Consider the following 21822-nt stretch of genomic DNA (forward strand, 5'->3'; position numbering starts at 1 on the left):
ACATTGATTAACAAAGCATGGGATGCTTATGAAGAGAGACTAGTAGGCACAGATCAATACTGCAATGATTTTCTTAGCCAAGAATGGAAGTATGTCTGCGAGATGGAGAGTGGTAAATTGGATGAGGAAGATGAATGAATAGGAGACCGGAACAGTAAGCACGGGAGAGGCGAGGGAGAGAGAAAAGAGGAGGAGGGGGCCGAGATCCAAGATCAGCGAGGGAGGAGGTTGGAGATAGGCCAAAATTCATAGGAGCAAAAGCAGCGAGCAACAGAAGTGAGCCTGTATGGAAGAGAAGAGCCAGGGCAAACAATATGAAACAACAAGGTTGAAAGCGAGAGAGAGAGAGGGAAGAAACAGAGCTAAGGAGCGAGAGAGCTGGATGAAGAACAGACCATGAAAACAAGTAAATAAAGGCTAATGAGAGCGAGGCCAGCAAGCTCGGGAGCACATTCCTTTGAAGTTTGATGCCGGGGCGGGGGAGCAAATTAAGAGCGCACGCCGGCACACATGCACTGGCCATAATCCTCATTCCAAAGCCCTCTGGCAGCCTTTCCTGGAGCCCCTACATAAGTCTAGCCGGAGCAATGGGCAAGCACATTGGCTCAGCGAGACCTAAAAAGGAGGGAAATAAGCACCAAACTGCATCACACGCCAGATATGGCAACACAATGAGAAATATTGCCTTTCAGCGGAAAATGGTATAGTCCAAAGCTCTGTTTTTAATATAAAATCAGGGCTTTCAGCGGTCATTTCACTGAAAATACAAGATTTGAAAAAATACCGTCTACGGGTGCTCGTGGAAGACCATTCCCATGGACTGGAATCTAGAGAATTCTAAAGTGATTCTGGCATTTTACTGACCTCTGCTGGTCGTTTTCTATCAAGGCAGTTAAATTGAAGGCAGTTGAACAGAAAAAACGACGTAGAGACAGTCTTTTACTCTCTCAAATGTCCTGCTTCAACCTTTCTCTTGCAGTCACTGCTATCCTATCCAAATAAGACAGATTGGCTTCTGCGAGGTAGTAGAGGCTGCTTTTGGCTGGGTTTTACTACCTAGCCCACACCTACTAGCTAGAATGATAATGTAAATATATTGGGCTATTCACTGCCACTTATACACCTCTGCACTAACAATTGACAGAGGACTGCTCTCCAACTAGACATGTTAACTTATTGCAAAATGCTGTAATTCAAGGCACCCTTGTTAACCTCCATGTATGACATCCTATTAACAGAGCCACTGAATTACGCAGTGCTGGTCACAGGCAACAACCTTATTGAAGGTTGTGCCACTGCACAACAAATTGTGGTGATGAGGATTTAGCTACTTTTGACCCCATTGAGCTAGAAACAAAGATGTAAATTCTTCAGATTGTACATCAAATGATTGTAACAAAAAATATATATTACCCCTTCTTATGAGGCATGTGCTGCCTGTTGGCTTTTAAGTGTGGGAGGAACTCACTGCCTCGCCATATTTGTTTGTTCTCAAAGCGCACGCCCCATTTCATATATTAAATACTCTGTTTTAATGTCACAATAATTTAAAAAAGGCATACTTTAATAAACTCAGTCCTACAGGAATCAGTTAACACCCCTAAACCTTTACAGGTGGATCAAGGACCTGTAACAAAAAAGGGATGAATCCTTGATGCTTGCTCTTTCGACCCCCAGTTAAGTCAAAGGAGCTCAGATTAATCAATTCTTGTCTATTTCATGGGGTGCTCAGTGATTGTTCGAGTTACTATCACCGTAAATCCAGTTTTGAAAGTGACTACCAACAAAATATTAATCTCACCTGCTGAAGGGCCTGCACAGGCAAGCTTTAGAAATCAGATGGTCTAGTCTTAGAGAGGGGACGTTCCAGGCACAAAAGTTTCAGCTTTTGCCACATTACACTCCTTAACACATTCAGGTGGATAGAGAAACCTTGTAGTAAAGGTCCACATAGAGGCTAGTGTGGAGTTGACTGATGTATATACAAGCCACCGGCTACCCTAGAGTCAAGCAACCTCAGACAAATGGAACGGTAGGAGTATAATCAGCAATACTCATATGGCAGAATCGGTTTCATCACTGGTTGCTTGTGAACTACCCACATGACTGCTACAACATTCAGGGGAAGGGGGTGCCACGAGGCTTTGCATAATGGTGTTGAATAGATCAATCCTCTAAGCTCAGAGCAGCCACACAATGAGCAGAGGAAGACCACAGGTGGAAATGCCATACCAAATTGCCAAATGCTACTAGCCAACAAGCCATGACATTAGTACTGCCCTACCCGATAGGTAGGAGGCAGAAAAAGCAAAGCTTCAAGTCACTCTACTAGCTATATTCAGGGCCATAGGAATTATGCGGCAGAAGGGCAAATCATGCGGCACATTATTAACCTCATTTAGTACTTAGAGATTTGGGGGGACCTCATTACTACCGAAATATAGAAATAAGCAACAGAAAGGTGACCAGTGAACATATGCTCTTATGTAGCAGCACCATGCTGCTGCATTTAGTAACCTTTGAACAGTTTACTAAAAAACAATGTTAAAATACACAGATTATACAAGCAGATGGACCACGTGGCGAATCTATAATTATGTGAAAAACGCCACGGCCGCAGAATCGCATACATCCAGTGGCCCTGGCTACAAGAAATAGCTAAAATCATTATTAACGATCCAAACCATGAAAATGACTGGCCCATGTTGGCACCCGGCTTTACATACACAAGTAAATGATGCAAACCCATCCTGAGCGCACAATTACTAACCTGGCTCATCTGTTCTCCAGTCGCAAACGATGCAGTCTGAAAAGAGACATGACAGCAGAAACTAGTCAGAGGCAGATAGCATGAAGAGATGTTAAAGACTGATGTTTACAACTAACGATGGTTGATTCAGTTAATGCTATTATAGCAGGAGCACCAAATAGGAAGCGTGCTTCAGGACTACACTAATTGATAGCTTTGAGACTGGCAGGATACTCGGTTTAGTGACACCAAGCTCAGTTAAGGTGTGAGTTGAACAAGTGTCAACCCTGGGCTATTAGGGGCAGCACTTTTCAGTTAAGGATGCATCAGCTAGGAGCGAAAGACTGTTCTTCATAGAGAATCAGCTGAACTATGTGCTCATCATGCACACCCTGGGCTGAGTGCTGCGGGGAGAATGTCTGAGCTGAAATACTTCTGAACTCACCTTTTCCTGCAGAGTATACTTGATAAGGGATTCTACCGGAAGGCAGATTGACTCTACAAGTGAAAGTCATGGGGGGGAAAAAAAGCCATCAGGTAGAAGCATTATTTTAAAATAAAGCCACTGCAAGATGTCAGCGTGCTCAGAGTATCAAGTGTGGTTAGCTCTCATCATTACTCTCTTGTTCAAGAGTAGCAAATACACAGTCATCACAGCAGCACGCTCAAGCTCCCCAGCCACCTTAACATGTCTACAAACTAATCTTTAGTTGAACTATGAGGTCTATCCCCACCCACCCTCATCCTAGAGGCTGGCTAAGCCATTTACACCACATTAAAATTACCACGATGCCCAATGTAGATAACAGTCGATATTTACCGTTTTAGGTACATTCTGAAGCTCGAATCTAAAAAACAAACGAGTGTCTGGTCACCCCCAAAGCAATGCCGAATATTGGGAATACTCACTGTTACCTGGCAGCGTAGACTGCCTCTGTGCTCACACAAAGCGATACACGAGCGCAGGCGGGCTCGCGGCCCTTGTCCTTCTACTTCCATGGCCCTGGTCTGCCCCCTGTCCTCGGGCTCGGGTCGTGCGCAGCTGATATTAGACCCGGGTCCTTGTCCGTGCTCTCTTTCTGTGGCGGGCGGGCACGCGCGCGCTCGCTCAGTGCGTAAGAGGGGCGCACTGGGCCTTGTTCTCTCACGCATCTGTATAGGAGGCCGAAAGGGGGCACGCGCCGGCAGTCAGACAGACGGACGGACCAAGCGCCATGGAGCCGCCGCTGCTGCTCGCCGCCTGCCTCCTGCTGCTCGGTGGGGCCCGCGCCGACCTCTCAGGTGAGTGCGAGGAAAGAGGGGGGGGACATCTCACCCTTGGGGGGGTGGAGGCGGCGGGGGGGGGGGAGTTGGTGTCTGTATGTGTGCATGTGTGTGTGTGTGTATGTGCGCTCGTGTGCCCGTGTGTGTGTCTGTGTGTGTGCTTGTGCGAAAAGCAGGGGCTGTGTGTGTGTATGCATGAGGCGTCCAAGGAGAGAAAGAAGAGACAGGAGAGGGTGAGCGCGCGACCTGATCCCATTGCGGCCGGCTGCGTGCGCGTAACAGCCTCTTGTCCGCTCTGCCTAGTCCTTGAAAGTAAAACGCGTGAAACGATTACAAAAGACTCGCTCTGCGACTGCAGGCCTTTGGCCTGCAATCGCAGGGCGAGACCTAAAAACGACATTAATATCAAGCATGTGCTCTTCCTTTCTCTGTACCAGAAAAAGCCATACAATGAACTCTCGCTAGATGACACAATTAAACCTTGTTTCAAGTCCAGGGAAGATGTGACCTGGCAGTTTGGGCTGGACTGTTCCCATGAGGAACAGGGTCAAGACTGATTTGCATACGGCTGGGTACAAACTTGGGTGGCATGGTGAGCAAAATATTGATATATTATACCCAGATCTTTTGACTGAGGGCGAGTGATTGAAAACATTCAGCACTCCGTCCAGCATTTTGTTGTGTTTGCTACAATTAAACCTTTGACATCAAAATAAATTGTCCAAGACTCTAAAACTCAAGTGCTTGTAAAATGCAGCATGTATACATCAATCGTTGCCTTGAATCTTCTGAGGGATCTGGAAGATTGGGTGAGTGTGAAAAAGATTCTGCCGATTACGCAGACAGGATTCAGGCCAGGAACCAGTACATCATGCAACCTGCTGGCGCTAAATCTCATGGTTGAAAAAAGTAGGGAAAACTCAGCGAAACTGTACACGTGCTTTGTAGACCTCAAAGCAGCGTTCGACACAGTTTCGAGGGAGGCACTATGGCGAAAGATGGCCAACTGGGGAATAACAACAAAGCTGCTGTTGGCCATCATAAACCTATACTCGAATACCTGGGTTAGAATAACACTAGCGATAGAACGACAGGTAAAATCTTCATCCATGTTGGCCTCAAACAGGGATGTGTATTGGCACCAACGCTCTTTAATATTTTCACAGCGGACCTGGACAAGTGCATTGCGGAAACAGAAAGTGATCCACCAAAGCTAGCCAACCACAAAATCAGGAGCATACAGTACGCAGATGATATTGTACTCTGTAGTCAGACTCCGTTGGGCCTTCAATGTTCCATCACAAAGCTGAACGATTACATCTGTGCACAAGGGCTCCAAATGAATTATAAAAAAGAAGATAGTCTGCTTTTCCGCTCGGCCAGGGATGAAATCCTTCAAATGGCAAATTGCAGGCAACACACTAGAGCAGACCTCCATGTATAAATACTTGGGAGTTGTAGTCGATGCTAGGTGGTCGCTGAAAGATCATCAGTCTTACAGAAAGGCACAGGCTATCAAACTACGCTTTGCCTTAAATTTGTTAAAAAGAAAAATGAATTGCCCATCCAATTCGCATTTGTTGAAGATAATATCCGCAAAATTTCTCCCATCTTTAACGTATGGATCGGAGTTGTACAAGGGAAAAGATGCTAACTTTTTGAACACACAACAATCGGAGTTGTTCAAACACATCTTTCATATTCCGAGGTTTATATCTCAATCCCAGATCCGCTTGGAATTCGGTCTGCTAAACCAACATCAAATCAGACAAGCAGCCATATTAAAAACATGCTGGAAATTAAGAGCTGCTTAAGAGGACACCCTCATGGGGCATTGTTGGACAGAGATAAACAACCAGAAAAAGAGAAAAAACTCATGGAAAATGGTATGGGAGAACGCTGTCTCAAGCCTTAATATGGAAAAGGCATGGAACACAAATCAATCATTTGTGGCGTTCAAAAAAGAGACCAACGCAGCAGCAAAGCAAATATCATGGACAGCAGATAAAGCCGCCATAGCAAACAAAAAACATGGATGGACTGTGTTGGCCACATATGGGAAGCCGGAGCCACAACCATATTTAGTCAACCACATATCCCCAGCTGCTCAAAAAATACTTTTAAAATTACGGCTGGGAACCACCATACTAAAAAATCACACACCCGCATAGAAGCAAACATGGCCTAAATCCTCTTGTAGACTATGTGGGGAAATAGAAGAATCCTTGTTGCACATATTGTGTATTTGTCCATCTTTAACAAATTTGAGACGTTATTACCTACTTCATGTTTTTCGACTTTCTCAAATTAGATCATGCCGCCCGGCCGTCATGCTGTCCTTGAACAGTTACAAATTGCAGACAGCTTGTAGGGCCCGTAGATTTTTCCAAAAGGGACTTCAGCTAATCACGAACACTGAGGCAAAGGACGGCAAAGGTCCGAATCCGACTGTGCGAAGTGCAAATATAACTGAAAAATCACTATGTACACAGACATTTTAGAAAGTTTATTTATTTTAATGTATCTTTAGTTTGTTCATTGTAATTTTAAAGTACAAGTCGTTTCTTTTATACGAACAATATTGTAAAGGTTTTAATTAACTATACACAATAAAATTTACTTACATCAATCGTTAGATATTAACAGCATACATTTCCCGTTCATTTATTAATAATGTTAGAGGAATATGTTCATCAACCTAGTTTGTTTAAGCTGCGAGGCTTGAAATATATACACTCAGTGTGAAAGTGTGAGTAAACCATTAAAAGAAAAATGCAATATCCAGACCTTTACCGCTCACATCTCACCATGCAATACATGTCAACAGTCACAATGTATCTCTACCTACACTTTTACCACCACCTCACACACTTACAAGCAACACACTCGCAATGGTCCCAATGCAATCCAGCCCTAACAATCTCAGAGACTACTCTGCAACTTAGGCTACCCAATGTGCACAATAAAATATTACACGTAGCTGACATCACACACATTACAGTAACATATCATGTGTATTCACTGTTATGAACTCTTCCTTAAAGAGACCTGTATCTCCCTACCCATCGTCCACATTTGCAATGTCCTTGATCATCTATGTGCAGCCCTCAACATGTCAACTGCTTTCAAGAAACAAGGGGCGGCTTAACACTTATCTACTGATCAACATACATTCTCCAGCATGAGCCTTGAATTAAGACTTTTTAACTCCTACTCTTTTCAACGCACAACTCCTCCAGCCTAAATAGCCAGATGTAACTTCATTTACATGTCTTCGGTAATAATCAGAGGCTCAGATTCTACTTCTAACAACAGGAAAGAAGAATTATTTGAAATTCTGACCACAGTCACAATCTGAAAATATAATGCTTTTCAGACTCACGCCAAAGGTTAAATATTGGACCTTATGTGCGCTACACCATAGAAACTCGCTTTTCAAATTCCATTGCCCTAAATACAAAGGATTACACCATCACCTTATATATCTATCTTCACACCAGATAATTAACTAATAGTCAGCCAAAACACTCCAAACCTACGATTATGCTTCTTTATCCATCAATCTATTTATGTTCAGCAATACCCAAAACTAGAGTTTTGCCACTCCCAAACAGGACCTCTCCATGGAGGTGAACATCTGGCTCAATGCTCTCACGTGAATGACCTGAGACAACGTGGGCATCGCACACATAAACTTGGTCGTAAAATCCAATCAATGAACTCTCTGTTACTCACAACTAGACCATTCAGGATCAGAGCCATACATTAGAGAGACTGCTGCTCCATGAAGATCTTGCAGTCCTGAAAACTATTCACATTCAATGAATATACTACACCAACATTATCTACACGGTCACGCTCGAGCAGTGATTCAGCACTGAATCAGTTCCGTACTATGCCTCAATAGAATACTCTAGATTTAAATGAAACATAATCAAGTGCTTCTTTCAGGAGAAAATTAGTTAGACCAAAAAATAAATCAATAATGTTGAAACCAGAGATTGTATTACTCTTTTGCACAATACAGCAAACCAAAGTAGACCAATGTTAATACCCTTGCAATTGAGAATGTTTTAAGCTTCATTTGCTCTATGAAAGCTGCGTTCTGTGAATAAGACAACATTCTAACATCTATTGTGGAACTGTACGTCAGTTTAGCACTCATTTCCCTACTGAATATCATTTGCCCATCCTTTCCTCAAGGCCTCCATCCTAAAACCCTCATGAACAGATAATATCGAAGAACAACAAACATGACCCCATTCACCATACCAAAAGCTTCCCAATCACTTACCTCCTCTTCCTGGGCAAGATTATCAAAAAGACAGTAACAACTGAGCTCAATAAGTGACTGAAGATCAACTCTTTAAGGAGCCCCATAACCTTAAACCTCTACTTCATGTCTCTTATATATGTTATGTAGGTACTAACCAAGCTATTTGCTCTTTTTCAGCACTTTCTGCTTTACAACGAAGTGCAAACGTGTACTAATGCTCTGCTTTTTTGTATCAAAATCATGCAATGTAAGAGCAGTTTCCAAAGAACAAATTGATAGAACTGTTGAGTGAAAACACCCACGTCGTAATACAAATGCACTCTAATGCTTTCATATTTTACATATTGTAATTCTGAGATGCACATATTTTATACCTACACCACCTAAAAGTAATGCACAGCTGTTGCACCGAACACGAATTCTCACATCAAAGTAATGGCAAAAAAAGTAAACGAATACCGAAAAATGACAAATCCATCACACTCTGATGTTTGTGAGCTGGAAACGACTTGTTTTCAACTCCGTCCAGGATGAAACATTAACACAATTCATATTCCTTCGTGGTTAGGGATTTCAGTATTTTCTGCATCATGGCACTTCAGTAAAAAGAGCTGCTCTCTCTTTGCAGAATTCTGTAAGAAAGAACAAGGGAACTGTAGTGGACAATTTACAATGTAAATAAAATGTTTATTTGCTTAGCAGTAAAAGTGGAGTAAATCAAAGAGTCATTTCAGGTACTACAATGCAGGATAGCACTCCTTTCTACTTCCCTTTGATAGCAGAAAAGTACCTTCTGGACAAAGGTGAAATAGATGCACAACTGCTGCCAGAAAGCCTGGTGACTCACAACTCTTTTTTAGTGTTTTCCTAAATCCAAAATGATCTCTGATGCCAAGAGAACATCTCCGATGTTTTGGAATAGGGGAGGTAAGGGATGACACCTGTCATCTGTTCTCCCCGAGAGAGCTGGAATACAGATGTCAGTAAAGGCAAACAGATAAAAGCATTTTGCCAGGAAGCCGGTCTTTGTTTCTAATTTATTTTTACCATAAATGCCCCAGAATTACAAACACTTTGCACGGGTTTGCTTTATTTTATCAATGCAAACCTGATGCTAAGTTTTGTAAAGGGATTTGTAGTCCAACACATATAGCATTTTAAGTTGAATTGTAACCTAAAGTAACACAAAACTGTGTAGTGCACTGCCTTGCATTACGTTGCATCACTGGCGTAACAAACAGTGAGGGGGCCTCCCTGCAGGGTACTTAGGGGGGCCCCCTCCGGGCTCAATCAGGAGCTCTCCCGGCCAGAGTTCAGTGCCGAGGGGGCCCCTTGGAGCTAGGGCCCCCCCGCACCGCGTGGGCTGCGGGGGACTGTGTTACGCCCCTGCGTTGCATTAATTGAGTATTCCGTTGGTGGGGCATCAGCTTTCCCAGGCATGCACCTATAGGTTTTAATGGAAATCCTTGCTACAAAGAATTGTAGTGAGGGATTTGCACTAGAATCCTGAACCTCCTTGAGGCAGGTGTAATCAAGAAAAATGTTTTCATTTCTCATAGTTTTTCCCACTTTGGATGTGTGCTACATTGCATGTGGGAAACGCCAAGAGCATAGTTCTGGTACTGGAAGGGACCCCTTCCGGCACAAAATCTATGCTTTTTACAACACAGACACAAGTGCACTATGGTGCAAGGGTGTCTTTATTGGTGCATTTCAGACAAAAGTGTGCCAGTGCAGGAAGAGAGGAGAAAATAAAAAAAACACACAAGAAGTGATGGGATGAATGCTTAGAATGTATCTAACCACTGGGAATGTCACAGGGTAGTATTCAAACCACTGTGCATTTGCCCACCATACCATCACAGATTTTTTTTTTTCATTAAAGCAAAAAAACAAACAATTTCTGACAGTTACAAATCATGAATTAGTTACTTCTGAGTCACCCCCCCCCCCCGGTCCGTGGAATACAGCATAACAAAAAAAGAAAAGGGGAAAAACCAAAAGCCAAATACATATATGCATTTAAGTAAATTCAATACATGCACTACAATCGTAGGTCTTTTTTTTATATTTATTTTTTTCCCTGACAAGTATGTAAGCGGGTTATTTCTGGCAGAAGAAAGTTAGTGAATTCCTGGTCAGACAAAAGGAAAAAGAAACTTAGTGTTTATAGCCTCAATCCAGTTGGTCATAGGACCCCATACAGTTATACCCCGTTTCTTTGCCCTCTGGCCTTTTCTTGAGTAGTTTGCCATCTCCAGCCTGTATGTGGCAAATAGCCTTGCTTGCAATTGGCCAAACGATGAAGGGTTCAAGTCTTTCCAATAGGAAGCTATACAGATCCGTAGGATAGTCATTGCAACAAAGATTAATGCGCTGCCGGTTTTTGGGTCTATTTGGCCATATATCCCAACAGAATCGAATAAGGTGACAGTTGAATATCTAACAAGAGAATATTGCTCAAAAAGTTTTGTATCTCTTGGATCAATGATTGAAGTTTGGGGCAGATGGCAAACATGTGTACAGCATCTGCACTGTACACAGCGCAGCGCGGGCATTTTGCCCCGGGGCCGGAAGACCATTTAGCAACCCTACTAGGTATTATGAACAAGAAGAATGCGGTTTTATAAAATTGAGCTTGTAGCTTCGAGGATAATAGATATAATTGTGCCAGATTTAGGGCAGAGACAAGGGCATTCGGCAGGGCATTAACCTTAAGTTGCCATTTAGAGTCGATTTTGTTTAAGTCATCTGGTCGTTGTTCATTCAGAGTGGAATACATTCTTCCTATCCTTGGCAGATTAGGGCTTGTTAACTTGTCAATGAGTCCGATAGCAGTGAAGCCGGAGGATCCGCCGGTTTTATGTCTAAGGTAGTTAGTGATAGCCTGATATTGAAAGTCCTGGCTATTGCCCAATTTAAAGCAGGTTTGTAGGTCTTGAAATGTTCGGATATGTCCAGAGCTAAAAAAATCCCCTAATTTATTAATCCCTACTAAGTACCATTCTCGCAATTATGTGTTTTGAAATATCTGTGGCAGCTTGTCATTGTCTCTGACCGGGGTATAGTAGTTTAATTTAGAGATTCCGAAGATCTTGCGGACATTATTAAAGACTCGGTAGGCGCTAATCAGAGTCTCAAAACGGACACGTTTATAGTAACTAAATTCCATTTGGCGCCATATGCAGCCCTTTACGCTTTTCCCCTGGAGTGAACAATAGGGAGAAGGCAACCCTGAAAGGCTTGGTGAAAATTCCTCTTTTAATAGGTCAGTAGAGTACTGCAATACTGAGGCCCAATAATATAGTTTTAGGTTAGGAAGGGCCCAGCCTCCCCTTGCCCTAGGAAGGGAGAGGAGATTGAATGCCCTCCTTGGCTGGGCGTATGCCCAAATAAACCGAGTAAATATTTGTTCAAATATGGCCATTGAGTGGTTGTTGAAATCGAGCGGTATGGTTTGGAAAAGATAGAGTAGTTTTGGAAAGAATGTTATTTTTGTTATGTTGTTATGTTATGTTAAAACAATTTATATAGCGCTAATAACACCTGAAGGTTTCTTGGCGCTTGTGCTGAGGAGACAGGGAGAGAGTGAGGGACAAAGCTAATTGTAGGCCTCAGTGAACATAAACGTTTTAAGAAGGGATCTGAACCTAGAGTAGGAGGAAGACAGCCTTAGAGGGAGGGGAAAGGCATTCCAAAAAAAAGGGGCTAAAAAAGAAAACCTGAGTCCGCCATGTTTCTTCCTCTTAAATCTTGGGACTGAAAGGATTGAAAGCAAGGCCAATTGAGACGAGCGAAGGTTGCGTGAAGGGACATATGGGTGGAGGAGAGAGGAAATGAAGAAGGGGCCACCGCCTGCAAGAGATTTAAAAATTATGCAGCCTAATTTGAACTTGCAGCGTGCAGTGACCGGAAGCCAATGAAGACTTTTTAAAAGAGGGCGGACGTGTTGGTGTCTGGGTTGCCGGAAGATGAGACGAGCGGCCTGATTTTGAATCAGCTGGAGTCTCTTGGCTAAGTAGTCAGGAATGCCTACGTATAGCTCGTTAGCGTAGTCGAGTCTAGAAATGACTAACGCTAACAAGGCTAAGGTAAGAGCCTCGGTAGTGAGGAGGCGGGAGATTTTGCAAATCTTCCTTAGCTGAAAATGGCTGGAGGAGACTACCGCTCTGATTTGGGGTTTCATAGAAAGATCACTACTTATGATAACCCCCAGGCTGTTGGCTGAGTTCACTGGGCAAGGGGAGTTGCCCAGACTGGACGGCCAAAAAGAGGGTTGCCAGGGATGAGAGGGCCCCCCGACAAGAACCAGCTCAGTCTTGTCGGGGTTGAGCTTAACCTCTTGGATGCTATGGGAATTCCCCTGCTGTGCTGGGATTTCGCGATCCTCGCACATTCATGACGAGCTGGGCTCGTCATGAGCGTAGCAGGAGGCTACTGCATGACGAGCCCAGCTCGTCATGAGCGTCGAAGGGGTTAAGATGGTTTGAGCTCATCCAGTTGCTAATGAAACAGAGGGTAGTTTGGAAAGTGGAGATTGATTCCTCCGAGGGGTCGATGGTAAAGACCAGTTGAATGTCATCCGCGTAATTAAACGTGGTGACATTCAACCTGCGGAGAGAACGGATCAAGGGAGCCAGATACAAATTAAAAAGGAGTGGGGACAAGGAGGAACCCTGCGGGACTCCACAGGTCAGCCCGACCTGATCTGCTGAAAATTGGGACAGTCTGACTGCCTGTTGGCGTCCAGACAAAAAAGAGTGGATCCAGTCAAGGGCGGCGCCCTGGATGCCGGCCTCTCCGACATGGTCGACAAGGATACCATGGTCGACCGTGTCGAAGGCGGCCGACAAGTCCAGAAGCACCAGGGCCTGACAGATGTTAGCGTCGGCCCCTCTGCGCAGCTCCTCCATCACAGAGAGTATAACTGCCTCTGTGGAGTGCGCAGGTCTGAACCCAGCTTGCTGGGAGTCCAAGAAACAAGACTCCTCGATGAAGGAACTGAGAGTCTGGGTGACATGTGACTCCAGAACCTTACTGAGGAAAGGGAGGAGAGATATGGGCCGAAAATTGCTCATAATAGAAGGATCTGCCGAGGGTTTTTTTAAGATGGCCACCACTTCTGCCTGCTTGAAGGAGCAGGGGACCTCACCCATGGCAAGAGAGTTGTTCAAGAGAGCCAGGGGGGGTTCGGGGCAGGCAGTGAAGGCTTTGCGAAGAACAGTGGGGGGGCAGCAATCTCTAGGAGAGCCGGAGGAGACTTTATGTAGGAGGGTAAGAGGGTTGCAAGACATTGCACCTCCTTACTAAGGTAAGGTTCAGGTTGTCAATTTTCCGAAGAGATTTTTCCATTGTAGCGGCCAAAGGAGTTAGATTTGCGGAGACTACTTTGTCCAAATCAGAGACTATACAAACTCCTAGATAGTTTGCCTTTTCTGTTATCCTACTATCTATCCAATTAATCCAGTTATTTGCTACTATCTGCGTTTTAGCTTTATTCAGACCGTAGCCTGAGATTGAACCAAATTCCTGCGCTTCTAGTTCTAATTCCCTGATAGTAGTCTCAGGCTCCGGGGTAATTATGGCGAGGTTGTCCGCATAGGCCATAATTTTGGTGTCCATGCTGAACTTGCTAACTGGTAGAATATAAGGGCTTAACTCTATTCTTTTTATCAGGGGGTCGATGTAGATTGCAAATAGTAGGGGTGAACATGGGCTCCCCTGCCTCGTCCCTCTTGTGATCTTGATTTGTTCTGTCAATTGCCCTTTAATAAGAATTTTGGCAGTGGGATTTAGATAGAGTGCCTAAATTGCCTGAATTATTCTAGGTCCAAAGCCAATCCGCCGCATGACAGCCCATAGAAATTGCCAGGAGACCCGATCAAGTGCCTTCTCCGCGTCTAGCAGAATTAATGAGATCGGGTCTCCTGACATTCCTGCGGCGTCGAATAAGGTGATCGTGTGGCGGACGTGTTCCGTAGTGCCTTTCTTAGGTATGAAACTATGTTGCCACTTTGCAACTAAGGCTCGATATTGCTGGCAAGCCTGGTTGCGATGATTTTAGAAAATATTTTGGAATCAGTATTGATTAATGTTATGGGTCTGTATGATGACATTTCTGAAGGTGATTTGTTTTTTTTAGGGAATATGATTATTTTAGCTGATCACCAAGATTCTGGAGGTTTAGCGCCCTCGAAAATAGATCTTACCACCTCAGTGTATGTTTCTTCTATTTGTTGCGAGAGGACTTTGTAGAAGTCTAAGGGTATATTGGCGGTCCCAGCGGCTTTCCCGTCCGGGAGGGAAGACATTGCTGTTAAGATTCACTTGATACTGGAGGGATTTCTATTGCCTCGCGTTCGTTCAGGTTAAGCTCATTGATGGGGATACTGGCTAAATTTTATCTAATCTTACCCTGAATATCTGCATCACTTCCTTCGATTTTTTCTTGTTACAGTTCTGCGTAATACCGCTTAAAGGCTTCTTCAATTTTCCTGGGATCAGATGTTGCCACATTGTCTATGTTTATTGTGGTGATAGCATTGGCGGTTATTTGTTGTCTGGTGGCAATGGCAAGTTGGTGGCCAATATGTTCACCCAACTCGTAGCATTTTTCCTTAGCCGCTGCCCATTTACCGGCTATTTTCTCGGCCATCACTACCCCCATCTCTAATTTGGCGATTGATACTGCTAGTTGTGCTGCCTCAACCTCTGTACCAGTCTGAACTGCGGATATTAATTTCTCCTCCGCTTCTCTCATCCGCTCCTGTGCCAGATTGATTTGAAGCTTTTCTTTTGTATTCCTCCTAATGGAGAATCGGAGCGTCTCGCCCCTTATGCCAGCTTTAAGAGTGTCCCACACTACCATAACGGAAGCTGATCCATTGTTTATTCTCAAAAAGTCTAATATCCAGCGGACATGTGCTTACGATAATCATCATTATATAATAGTGCTTTTTCAAAAGTCCATTGTGGAGTAGCCTCAAGATTACCCCATCCTTCTATAGTTAAGGTTAGAGGATTGTGATCAGAGAGAAATCTGGGGGTGGCATCATGGTCTAGAGCCCGGCCGGGTTGGAAGTATCACCGGCTAAGTGACCTTTCTTCTTTTCGTTTGAACCTCACAGCCCTGAGGAGTCGCATTGTTAAGCGACGAAACACGTGTCGGCTGGCTGCAAGAGATATTAAAGAAGACTCTCTTTAAGATATTGTGTTTCCTCTGACAGCTGTATATGTATAATGTTTTGAAAAATGTGTCCACTGAGACACGCACTAGTGATATAGAGAAGGAATTACTCTCTTGTTGTGTGCAATAGGTATCCTGTTTTGTGTTTATAGCGTTTGTTCTGGGAACAGACGCTTTGGAGGGGTTACAGGGCTTACTTATCTTGCGTCTACAGTAGATGAGCGCCCCTTTCCGTTTACTCCAAAAACCCTTCTTATTGTTACAAGTTTAATAGAGCTCTCTGGGCACCTTCAATGTGGGGTTCTTGCAAGCATATTATGTCTGCCCCCATTAATCGGAGTGTTTGTGCAGTCTTCTGTCGTTTTGAAGAATCGTTCAAGCCGCGGATATTTAAGGATACCACCTTAAGTTTATTTAATGTACTCATAGTTCAGTTTTGATACCGTTTTCCAGCCATGTCACCCATCTATTCAGTCGTTCAGTACCCCGCTTGTGTGACCTCCCTAAATTACAGTGTTCAAAAAAAGAAAAAATCTTGACCTTCATAAGCAATTGAATACGACTCGTTAAATGTTACCCCTGTGTGTTCCCCGGACCCGGTTACCCCCCCCCCCCAAATTGGACAGTCAGGGGAACCCTGAATGATGGTGAGCGCGTGTGAGGTCCCTACCTGCACCCCATTTTGACATCTCTGATTGATAGGCTGAACAGCATTGTGAGAAGTGTGGCTCAATGGTTAGAGCGGCAGACCCTGATGCAGAGGTCTGGCCCGGGACCAGGGTTCGATTCCCGCCTCGGCGGGTCTTGGGCTCAATTTCCCCGGACCTGTTATTTCTCGCCTCGGTGCCTAGTCTAATCATGGGTCCCACTCTGTGACTCTGGGCAATAGCTTGCTTAATCTCCACAACGGCCCCAGCAGCGCTGTGGATGCCTGGCTTCACCTTGGGGGTGCCCAGGAGTGGACATTTCACAGGAAAGCCAGGATGGGTTCCTCAGCGGTATGAATACAGCGCTACGAGGCCTCCGGGTAGAAGTGCGCTATATAAAATACAAACATTTACATTTACATTTACAGCATTACACTGGAGAAATCAAAAGGGCATTTCAGTCCACACAAGTACCCCTGTCAGTTAGAGGGAATAAGTAAGTAAGTAAGTAAATAAGTAAAAAACAAAAAATTATTTAAAAAAAGAGAAAAAAGAAGAAAGAAAGAAATAAAAGGGTTTAAGAGAAAAAGTCACTAACAAAGAAATATCTTTAGCCCCTGCTTGGTTCATAGTGCAGGCCTTAGATCTGTCTTAGCTGGAACCCATAGAGAGGGAAGTCTTGAATATCTAAGAGGCAGATCTTTAGCTGTTTATGGTCTCTTCCTTTTGGTTAGTTCTTGAAGGTACTCTCCAGCTTTAATCTCAGAAAGGAATACCCGGGTTGTTCCTTCAAAATTTACTTTCAGTCTAGCCGGGTTCATCAGGTATACTTGGGCTCCAAACTGTTGCAATGGTATTATCAGTTGGCGAAGCCGCCACCTCCGCTCAACGGTTGCGTGGGCAAAATCAGGTTTGGAGAAAAACTTTATTCCATCTACTACCTTGGGAGAGTTAGGCCTGGCTTGGTCATATACTAGCTGCCTCAGCAGGAAATTCCCAAAGAAAACTAGGAAGACTCTTGGCATATCACTGTTTGAGTTTGTACCCTCTTTCCTTTGTCTTTGTTTCAGATTAAAAGGAAAGCGGTGGGCTCTTTGGATCTCTTGATCCCAGTTCCAGTCAGTCTGTGAGGGGAAGGCCGTCTGGAGGAGTTTCACAATGAATGCCCTAGGATTCTCTCCCTCGACTCCTTCTGGAATACCTAGTAGCCTCAGGTTGTTCCTTCACATTCGGTTTTCCTGCTCTTCAAGCTTTATCATCATATCCGTTAAGTTATGTCTGTTTCAAGGAACTCCGTTCTTTCCTCCTTGAAGTTTTCTTGAGGCCCCTCTTGCAGCTAAGCTTTCTGCCCTTGCCTCGTCCCGGAATTGATTGATACATTCCATGATTGAAAACAGGGACGGTTCGCCCGCCTTTAAAGAGGCTAGTTGTGAGTTTTGGCCTTGCTGAGACCTTGAGGACTCAAGAGATGATATCTCTTGCAAGTCTGAGTGATCCCGTTTGAGCTGGCGTCGTTTCCTGGTTCGGCTTTTTTTTCCCTTTTTCACTGTATTTGTTGCCTGTTCGCTCAGCCCCCCTTCTGAGTAGCTGCTTTCAAAGGAGCTTACTGCTTCTTCATCTGATCCTGTTAAGGAGCCATCTGAAACAGAGTAGAATTTTTCATTTGTAGGATCCGGGTATTGCGGGTCTTGCGGGTCATCGGCCCTTTGGTCCTCTTTAGCCAGGCTTTCCCAGTTCCCCGCTCCTTCGTTCTGAATACCTCCAATGTCAGCTAAGACTAGTGAAGTTTCCTTGCCCAAGGCAGCATTATCTACAATGGTGGTTTCATCTCCATGGCTTGGGTTGGGGAGAGTTAATTCCTTACTTGTCTTACTTGCCATAACTGAATATGCACCTAGCAGCGGTGATAGCACATGGTCTTGACCTAAATTCGGTGCAGCATCAGGCACATTGGTAGCAGTATTAGGAGCAAGGGTAGAAGCAAGGACAGGAGCAGAGGCGGTGACAACTGCGGCGGGAGGGGTGGGGGTAGTGGGGATTTTTGCAGTGATAGGAAAATGTCTGGCAATTGAAATCGTTTTCCCAGTCATAGATCCATTTGGAGATGTATTACCCCCTCCACTGGGTTTACTTGCTTTCTTTATGCCCCCCTCTTCCCTTTTACCTTTTTTGAGAGGATTCGCCTTTTCTGTGGCCTTTTCAGCTTTGTATTTTTCTCCAAGCTCCTCGTGGCCCATGTTCACTTTATTTTTCATGATTTTCTGCCCTCGTGTAGACATCTTCCAATAGCTTGTGAAAATCCACTTTGAAAGTTCTATAATTGCATTTAATTGTTTTCCTGAAGGGCGTCCGTTCCTTTCATCCAATTGCCCTCTATCTGCGGCATTATTCAAGGGGTGCTGTCAGGCTCAGGTTCAGCTTCTACCTGCCCGTCCGTGTGCTCTCGAAAACACCAACACACTTTGATCTGGACCGAGAAGCCGGTGTTGCTTTTCCGGCCGCGCCGTGAATATGTTGCTGCTTGTGTGGTCCACGGGTCGTAGCTACCTGTCCACCTGGCCCCATGCATCAAATCGTCCGATCCTGCCCAGAGGAACACCTGACAGATCGCCGGGCCGCCGAATCGCCGAATCATCAAGCCGCGAACCGCTGGTCAAATAGCAGGGAGCCTGGGGCAGTCAGGTCTGTTCAGCAAGCCTCGAGTTTGAGAGTGGCGTGGAGGTCGGGAGGAGAAACAACTAATCACAGATTTGACTCAGCCATATGCAAATCAGTTCTGGTCGTACTCCAATTGGAAAAGTAATTGCCAAACCAAGTCCTCTCTGATTGGAACACAAGCAATTCAACACTGGTTAAGATCTAATTTGGTGTCTTCCATCAGGTGCAGCTTGGTTCCAGTGGTACAGTGAGCAAAGACCCACATCTGGGCATACACTTGATTACTTAGGGTGGTATATCAAACACAAATGTTGATTTATAGAATGCTTACAATTTGTCAAACCACTGGCATGCAGTCGGGGTAGCATTCCAACCCATCGTTCTTTTGCCCACCATGCCACCTGAAATTAGGCAGAGCCATATGCAAATCAGTCTTAGTCCTGCTGCAATAGCAACAGTCCAGTCCATATTGCCATACAGGTCCTCTCTGAACCAGTACACGAGCAACCCAAGATTGATTTTGGCCTGATTTGAACTCGTTAGTCAAGTGTAGCTTGTTTCCAGTGTCACAGTGTTCAAGGGAACCCAAGGTAGCCTAGGGTATGTCCAGTCATGGGTCCCTCGCTCACTGTGCCATAGGATCTAAGCTATACCTCACTGGTGAGGCCTAACAAGGCTAAAACCAGTGTGAGGTTGCTTGTGTGCCCTTCTGAAGAATACCTTGCCTGGCAGTTCGGGATGGACTACTCCCTTGAGGAGGAGAGAAAGTACTGATTTGCATTAATTGGGACTTAGTCTTGAATGGCACAGTAGCGAAAAACTTTACACTGGAATGCTACCCTGGTCAATTGCCTGTGGTTATAGTATTTACAAGCATTGCGGTCATCACCTTTTGTGTGATAGAAAGAGCACAGAAGTGCCACATCTTATTATAAATGGTGCTGTTCCGCTCACTCTCATTCATGCAACACAGTGCAGCACCACTACTTACTTCCCTGCTTTGCATACCTTTCATGTCCCCAATGCTCAAGATGCTTTTCAGGTCACCTGCAAGCAGCAGATTGCGGCTAACTCTCCCCCCTTTACTATACCTGGGAGCTGACATGCACAAGGTTTGTAAAATTTATAGAGAAGCACACTTTCTGACAGGAAACCAACTCTCTACCCATTTCTATTTTTTCCTTGAACTAAAATGATCAATGGTGCATTGGGGCGTTTCAGGTCCTCTTCAAGGCTAGATTGGTTCTATTGTCCACCAATACTCCTCCCAGAAGTAATCTTTTTCAAGTACAACAGGAGAACTGCAATCCTTGAGAGGGAGCTCGTCAATGAGGGCATTGGCACCACTACCATAATGATATAAGCTAGATGATAGCAGTCATGTTGCAATACCACAGTAGGAGTCCTTTTGCAAGTGTTACTGTTCAATATGGAAGTGAGACCCCTTTGTAAGTGTGCCTCACTTGCCATAATATATTAATTATAATTTGCCCATCTACCATGCTCTGTCTTCTCACAAATAATGTAATTTGTGATGTAATAAGTGTTTTGAACAATTATATAATTCCACATAGTATAAGTGATATAATATGCAGGGGTATAACCAGTGCATGTTTAAGGCACAATTTGCAGTTAATGTAGTGTGGTGAGTGAGGTGGCAACAGTGTGCACAGAGGTGTGCAACCTATAGTGATTTGAAGGTGTTGCCTAAATTATAAATGTAACATATAAGTTTAGAATTGTTTTGATTTGTGTACTTTATATTTTGTTTGTAGAGAAAGAATAAATAAAGTTAACGTAATTTAAAGTTGTTGCATATATTTTGATGTATAATTTCAACTTTTTCATTTCTTAATTTTTTTAGTTCAAAATATTTTATTGATTTTTCAAAGTTGAAAGACAACACACTAGTTACATTGCAAGTATACCTATAATAGTTGTGAATGGAATAGAAAAGTACAATTTAAGATGGAACAATTAAGAGCTACTTCTAATGTTATAGCCTCCAAACTACCTCTATTAGAAATAACAAATGTATTCAATGGATACCTTACATGTATGTGGCTATATAATCATCAAGTGGGCTTCATAAAGTTTGAATTCAAGGAGTATTTTTACATGTTCCTTTATAAAGGTAGTTGGGCTCCAGATCTAATAAACGTAACATAAGACCACTAAGCCTGTATCAGAAATGCTGCAGGGGATTTCCAATTAGACGTGATGGATTTAACGGTTATAGAGATCAGAAGTTTAGTATAGGGATGTGATGAATTGGAAGATAATGCATAGCTGTACAAATAATCGTGCTATATGTTAGAGTATCAGTAATGGGGAGTATTTTCATAATAATAAACCAGAGAAATTCCACACTGAAATAGCACTATACTGTCAAACAAAACACGTTTTAAAGATCCCTCATTTATTTGCAATGCCAACAAAGAGGTGAATCGCCAAGTTTGCATAATTTACATGCAGTCCAAAATAATTGAATAAGATAAAAGCAATAGGTTGGGCTAGAGATACCATAAACCATCCAGATATATTTAGTAGCTATATTTTTATCCAATCATTTTAGAAAACAGCTGTAGAAAGTACTGTATTCCGGTACTTTGTTATAAAATTTAAGTTGGTATCACAGGTATAATTTAGTTGATTGTAAAATGTGGAGGCCATGTGTGGTGAAGCAGAAAACGCCCTAAATAGATTGCCATTCAGGTCAAAAGTACCAGCATTCATCTCTAATTTCCAAAATGTGATGGTATGATTAATCTTAATTTTAGGGTTATAACAAAGGGATATTTTGGTCGAATCTGATATTTGTGAAGAAAATGAAGAATCAAAATCAGATACAACTAACTTAGTAAAGGCGATAATGGAAGATGGCTTAAATAATTTATTTGAGTTAGTCATAGCCAATAATGTCAGAAGAGGAAATGGTGAAACCAAATGTTGCTCTACCAAAAGTTATTTAGGTCCTTGTGCCGGCTCCTCCTGCAACGGTCCTCCTGTCTAGCTTGCCCACAGTTCACTACATTCTGCTGCC

The 21822-nt window shown here is 43.6% G+C and overlaps 1 non-coding gene and 1 pseudogene across 1 annotated transcript; both read right to left on the bottom strand.

Moving 5' to 3' along the window:
• Nucleotides 1-2012: 2012 nt before the first annotated feature.
• Nucleotides 2013-2085, bottom strand: LOC144820583 (small nucleolar RNA SNORD47). The gene has a single exon (XR_013607866.1). It is a non-coding gene; the product is annotated as a small nucleolar RNA SNORD47 (small nucleolar RNA).
• A 982-nt stretch (nt 2086-3067) lies between these two features.
• On the bottom strand, nt 3068-3143 carry LOC144820586 (small nucleolar RNA snR60/Z15/Z230/Z193/J17; annotated as a pseudogene).
• Nucleotides 3144-21822: the final 18679 nt, after the last annotated feature.

This window comes from Lissotriton helveticus, chromosome 2_1, assembly GCF_964261635.1.
Source record: "Lissotriton helveticus chromosome 2_1, aLisHel1.1, whole genome shotgun sequence".
NCBI lineage: Eukaryota > Metazoa > Chordata > Amphibia > Caudata > Salamandridae > Lissotriton > Lissotriton helveticus.